The following is a 6615-nucleotide window of genomic DNA, read 5'->3' as shown; positions in this document are numbered from 1 at the left end:
CCTGCTGCTCCACATTTTCACCAGCATTTCGCGTTGTCAGTGTTCTGAATTTTAGCCATTCTACTAGGGTTAGTGGTAACTCCTTGTTATTTTAAATTACTTGTTATTTTTTACATCCAAGTTTTCTCATCTACAAAATGCAGATGCTAATGCCTACTTCAGAGAATTCTGTCGAAAATTCACAGATGTGGTAATTCATGAAAATAACACAATATCTGATATGCTTAAGCACTCTGGTAGTTTTATATATAGCTATGATTCCTGAATTGGGAAGTAGGGTAGGTAAATCTCATGTCTACATTTAAAACTGCAAAAAGATTTTTATTTTCACTCACCGATGTAGAAAAATAGCCTGTTGTATTACAAGAGTAACGTCATCTTCAATCAAACTTGCCAAAATGACTAATGCTTTACCTCTGCATCCCAAGGCATTCTGCAGTCAGGTTAAGAAACAATGCCTGTAGCATAGATAACCCCTCAGAAAGATACTTATCTTACCTCCCCAGTAGCCACAAGTTTTGCAAGAAAGTCAGAGGCATGCCCAGCTGCACATGTTTTACCCCAAAAGTTTGCTGTATAAAGGACACTTTCTGGAAGGCAGGTTCAAGGATCCAGTGTCTCCTGGTCACCTGAGAAATGGTTTCTGTTCCTGCAAAAATAAATTTGTCAGCCTCTTTCTTTCACCTCTCAGGCAAGGCCTTTAGGGGTAGGTTTGCATATACCCACCCACTGTGGAATAACCAACCCTACCTCTAGTCCGTGAGCTAGAAAATCAGGTATATAAATAAAAATGCTACATTGACACCAGAACTTGGATTGTATGACTGACAACAAATATCTTTGAACTATATCTTACATTCTGAACCAATATTATTGAATAGCAGAAATGAAATACATTTGTCTTTACCATTAACATTTCTTAAGTGGATTACCTTCTTTGGGTGAAATGGAAATGTAGCATTTGCAAAACTGTTAATGAATTTGTGTTGAGTGGTTAAATCTACACTACAAATCATTTAATTCAGGGCATGGTAGAGTGTACTGTTGGTTTCTGAATGATGGTGTTAGTTATGGTCTGGGCATAAGTTAAATCATTTTGTAGTTTATTCATTTGAAATTAGAGCTTTCATCTTGCCCAATGATCTCTAGGGCAAAATGATTCCATTACGAACTCTTTCAATACACCAGGATTGTCATCCCTAATACTGCCTTGGCTTCCTGAAGAAGCAGTTCTGGATATATAACTTCATCAGAACAGCACAGATTTTGTGATGCATTCCACTGATTCCAAAGACTATGTTTTAGACTCTACTCTCAAGGGCAGGTCTCTTATTTTTTTTGACTCAGAGATTTCATTTTCAAAGAAGATAATATAAAGAATGATAGTGTCTTTCCATTTGTCATGCACAGTAACACTTGCACTGAAGGATTTATAAAACAGAATCTAGCACATAATAAATCTTTTTTTTTTCTGAAGGCTTAGAAGATACCTCATTTTTGAGAGTTAATATGGAACTGGAACTACTCTAAGTAAAATAGGAATTCAAGTTCATTATATGTGTTATTTATTAACATCAAATTAATTCTGGCCACCGACTGGTTTGCCCTTTCCTCCTCTAGGAGGCCAAGATTCTGTTTAGAGTCAACTAATTTTTTTCCATGTTCTTTTTATTTATGCTGAAACAGACCAGAAAATCAAATAGGCCAGATTTTTTTTTGTTATTTATTTATTACACAATTATTCAATACGCAGATTCATAGGATTATAAATTAACCACACTATAGGATTCAACTTAGAACCAGAAGAGAATATTTTAACAAAATGTCCTGAGTTTCCAGTCATATTCAGGTATACACATGTGAAAAGCAATTAAATAAGAGGTCAAAGTAAAATGAGCACAAGACAATGACATTCCAGGTATACATGCAATATTTTCTTCCTCTCCCTCCACGAATCCTGATAAGCCAGTTAAAATGATGACTGAGTTTTTGGTTTCTACATAATTACAGTTACCATCAAATGTTCATTGGATTTGCCTCTTTGAGAGACAGCCAAATCAGAAAGATCACATTTAGGGAATTCTGAGCTACTGGTGACTGCACAGTGACTTGTGGACGTGTCCTCAGGAGGAGTTTCATTTCATCCTCTGGGGTTTTTATATTTTTGAGATTTAAAAAATGTGTGTGTGTGTGTGTTCTCGTGTGTGTGTGTGATTGTGTGTTGGGGGTAGGGAACAGTGATCCTTTCTCTATTCCGTGTCCCAGAAAGAAGAACTGAATTTAAATTGTTAAACACCCATCCCCTGCAGTATACATGATTTTGGATTGCTTTCTTTTTATGGTGCTTTCTCCCTTTAAAAGTTATCTTCAGTTTGAAAATAGAAAGTGCACCTGTAATGTATTGAGGATGGGAGGGAGAGCATCATGATTTTTCCCCTGTTCTACATCCATAAAGAATGGTTGAAAATGGACATTTGAGCTCCTGTTAAGAGAATGAAAAACAGGCAAAGTTTGGTAAAGAGTTTTGCTGGGGAGCCATGATTTTAAAGGGCTGTGTTTTTGCAAGACTATGCTTTTAAGACATTTTTTTTTTCCTGGATACTTCGGCCTACTCCTAGTTAAATGGAACTTACAAGACATTTTAGCATCCCATGTCTTTCCATAATGTTGAGGTTAGACACTACACTAAAGGTTTATTCCTGGCTGCTAAGGACTAACAAGTCTTCAATACTGGGAACTCACTGTGGCTGCTTGCCCACAGAGTATAGGGAAAGGGAGGACAGAAGCCAGGCTATAGGACACACCAACTATCCCTCTGAGGTTTCCTCACTAACAAGCCACTTGGATTAGAAAGCACACAAGCCAGTGGAGAATAAAACACATCTGACCATGGGACAATTTGAATGAAGTACTTCATTGATTTGACCTGGTGGCTTATCAAGACATTTTTGCCCAGATTCAATACGTGAGATTCTCCCCTCACAATATTTGCTTGATGTTTAGACTTATTTAAATGTATTTGAAGTTTCTGCTTGGAGACCTAATTTTATATATTTAAACACATTCAACCTCTGGGTAACTGATAGTAAAAAAACACAAAACGTTTAGCCTATCAAATTATATCACATGAATTTATTGAATCGTTAAGAAGAATTGCAAAAACCCAAACATGCAGACCCTAGTAAACTGTCTTAGTTGGTTCTAGAACATGTATTCTTAGTCCAGCTGCTTGATAAACTGCAATCACCTAAACACATGCTCCTAAATCAAATCTTGGATGTCAGAAAGAGCACGGAACCATCGCAGTTTTCTGTTCTTTGGAGAAGCCAAGTCATAATATGCTTTAAAAGGTATGTCTAGTCAGTATTTTGTTAAATCTCCTTTCACCTTCATATGTGTTTAGCCAACAAAACAAGTATAATTGTGGAAATCGTTCTATAAATTATATGCATTAACTCTTTGCTGGACATTGAAGAAAGCCTGAGAATATGAAAAGCAATGCATTTGTTGCCTTGCTATCAAGAGGCCACCTCTCTTTGAGAAAACCAAACCATAAGGCACCAAAAATTAAATAACAAAGAGTGAGATATTGACCATATGCCTGAGGAGGCTTTGTAAAGGAACTTTCCTTTCTTCAGTGGTTGCAAATTAGTGTCCTAGATTTGAACTTCATCAATTGTGCTTCTCAGCTTCCTGGCTTTGATTCTTGTAAAGCACATGTTGCTTGAATTATTCTTTCATTATAGTAAAGATAAGGGAACATGACAGCAAAATTGTCTATAATATTGAAAATTGGGATTTAGCCAATATGTCCAAAAATATATTACTAATAGAACATTATGGAGCATCTGTCTGAAATAATATTATGCAGCTCTTAAATTTATTTTGTAGCTCTAGGTTTAATGATGTAAAAAAAAGTGAAGATATCAAGTGAAGAAAGCAGGTTATAGAATTTTGGTAAAACTATTATACAAGTAAAATGTTTTTCCTACATATTTTGGATATTCTTACATCCAAAAAAATCTTGTATCTATGCATTTTTTAATACCACTCTTTTAAAATTTCACTACAATATATATTTAAGTGGCACATAGCCTGATCTTATTGCCTTGGGGTTTGTCTTGGCCATCAACTTTTGTTGGGTTGAATTTAGGCCTTCTGAGAGGTCACTGCAGCCATTCTCCTCTGCCTAATCATCTACTGCCTAGGGGTTCCCCATCAAAAGGGATCTAAATGACCTTCCCCTTCACAGTCAAGGGAAGTTTCCCTTTTCACAGGGAAGGGAGGGAAGAGAAGCTCCAGGTACGGCAAACTGAGTCTGTGATACTCAATTTCTATTTCCCCGGAAAAGGAAAATTGAACCAATTTTTATTCTTTCTGATATCTTCATAGTGGTGAAAGTAAAGAAGAAAATGTCATTAAGTTCTCCTGCCACATTATATATGAACATGTTGATTACGATATGCACAAATTGAATGTCTGCAAGAGTATATACACCAAAATTAGTCTAGGATGTCGTTATGCTTTTTGTTTCTTTCCCCTTCTTAAAAAAATATTTGTCTTAACTGCTTTTTAAATATTTGTTTTATAATAAATACCGATTGCTTTTAATAACAAAATGAATTTAGGTAATAAAGTCTTATCTTTTCTATCTTAAAATTATTTTAAAATATTTCATAAGGGACACTTTAAAAATTTTTTTAAATTTTTTCTATGACACTGTAATGCAAGTATATATTTTTCATTTACTCATGTGGAAACCATGTAATAAGGGGCTAAAGATATGTCCCAAATCATATAAAATAATAAATGGCAGAATGAGAATTTGGAGCCTCATCTTCTTGACATGAGTATTCTCATTTCTCCTATCAATTAGATTTTAAAGAAAAATACTAATTTGAAGAATTTGTTCTTGGCTACTTTAAATTTGTAGGATGCATCTACAAAGCATTTTTTTCTTTCTTGTGGATCCACTGAAAACTGCTTGTGCTGCTGTAGATGGGGTGGGAATAGAGGAAGCAGAAGAAGATAAGGAATTTTTAAAAAGTACTGGATTCATGTTATATTGCTGCTATCACAAATTATCACAAATTTAGCAGCCTAAAACCACACAGATTTATTATCTCATACTGCTGTATGTCAGGAATCTGGTGGCTCAGTAGAGCTCTGCTGTATGTTTCCCAAGGTCAAAATCAAGGTTCTGGCCAGCCTGGGTTTTTGCCAGGAGGCTTTGGGAGACAATCTGTTTCCAGACTGATTTAGGCTGTTGGCAGAATTTACTACTATGTGGTTATAGGACTAAAGTCCCACTTGTCTTGCTGGAAGATGGCTGGGGGTCATTCTCAGCAATTTTTTTTTTTTTTTTTTTTTGAGACGGAGTCTTGCTCTATCGCCCAGGCTGGAGTGCAGTGGCGCGATCTCGGCTCCCTGCAAGCTCCGCCTCAGCCTCCGGAGTAGCTGGGACTACAGACGTCCGCCACCACGCCCGGCTAATTTTTTGTATTTTTAGTAGAGATAGGGTTTCACTGTGTTAGCCAGGATGGTCTCGATCTCCTCACCTCGTGATCCACCCGCCTCGGCCTCCCAAACTGCTGGAATTAGTGAGCCGCCCGGCCGGTTCTCAGCTTTTAGAGGCCGACTGCACTTCCCTTTAGCCTCTCTGACTCATTTTTGTTTTCTGCCACATCTCTTCTCTGACTACAGTTGGAGAAAGTTCTTCGCTGTAAGGAGTCAAGTGATTAGATTGCGCTCACCTGGATAATACAGGCTGCTCTCCCTCTTTTACGATCTATAACCTCAATTACATCTGAAAAAATCTCTAACCATCCTACCTAGACAGTGTTTGATTGAATAACCAGAAGACAGGCTATTGGGGCAACATCTTTGGAATTCTGCCACCACTAGTTTTTTTTCTTTTTCTCAAAACTTGGGGTTGGAAACAATCACACTCTTTTCGACTTTCAATGCCTATGCCTAAATATCTGACACGTATCAGATATTCATAAATATATTTCCCCCCCAATCCACAACTTGAATAAGTTTTGTCTGTAGATACTTCAGAAAGCAAATTTTTAAAAATAGTTTCAACTGTTATTTTAGATTCGGGGGTACCTGTCAGGGTTGTTACGTGGGTATATTGTGTGATGCAGAGGTTTGGGATACAAATGATTCTGTCATGCGTGACACAGTGAGGTAGTGAGTGTAATACCCAACAGTTAGTTTTTCAACCCTTGCTACATCTTACCCTCCCCCAACTCATATCCCCACTGTCTATTTTTGCCATTTTTATGTCCATGAGTACTTGGAATGTTTATCTCTCTTTTGGAAGTGGGAACGTGTGTGCGGTATTTGGTTTTCTATTTTTGCATTAACTCACAGGATAATGGCCTCAAGGGTCATCCATGTTGCTGCAAAGGCCGTGATTTTGTTCTTTTTTATGGCTACATAGTATTCTGTGATATATGTATCACATTTTCTTTATCCAGTCCGCCATACATAGGTCCCTAGGTTGATTCCATGTCTTTTCTATTGTGACTAGTGCTTTGATGAATGTAAAACCGCATGTATCTTTTTAGTAGAACAATTTATTTTCTTTTGGATATGTATCCAGCAATG

This window comes from Mandrillus leucophaeus, unplaced genomic scaffold (assembly GCF_000951045.1).
Source record: "Mandrillus leucophaeus isolate KB7577 unplaced genomic scaffold, Mleu.le_1.0 Scaffold619, whole genome shotgun sequence".
Lineage (NCBI taxonomy): Eukaryota > Metazoa > Chordata > Mammalia > Primates > Cercopithecidae > Mandrillus > Mandrillus leucophaeus.
Note: the sequence above shows the minus strand (reverse complement) of the source record.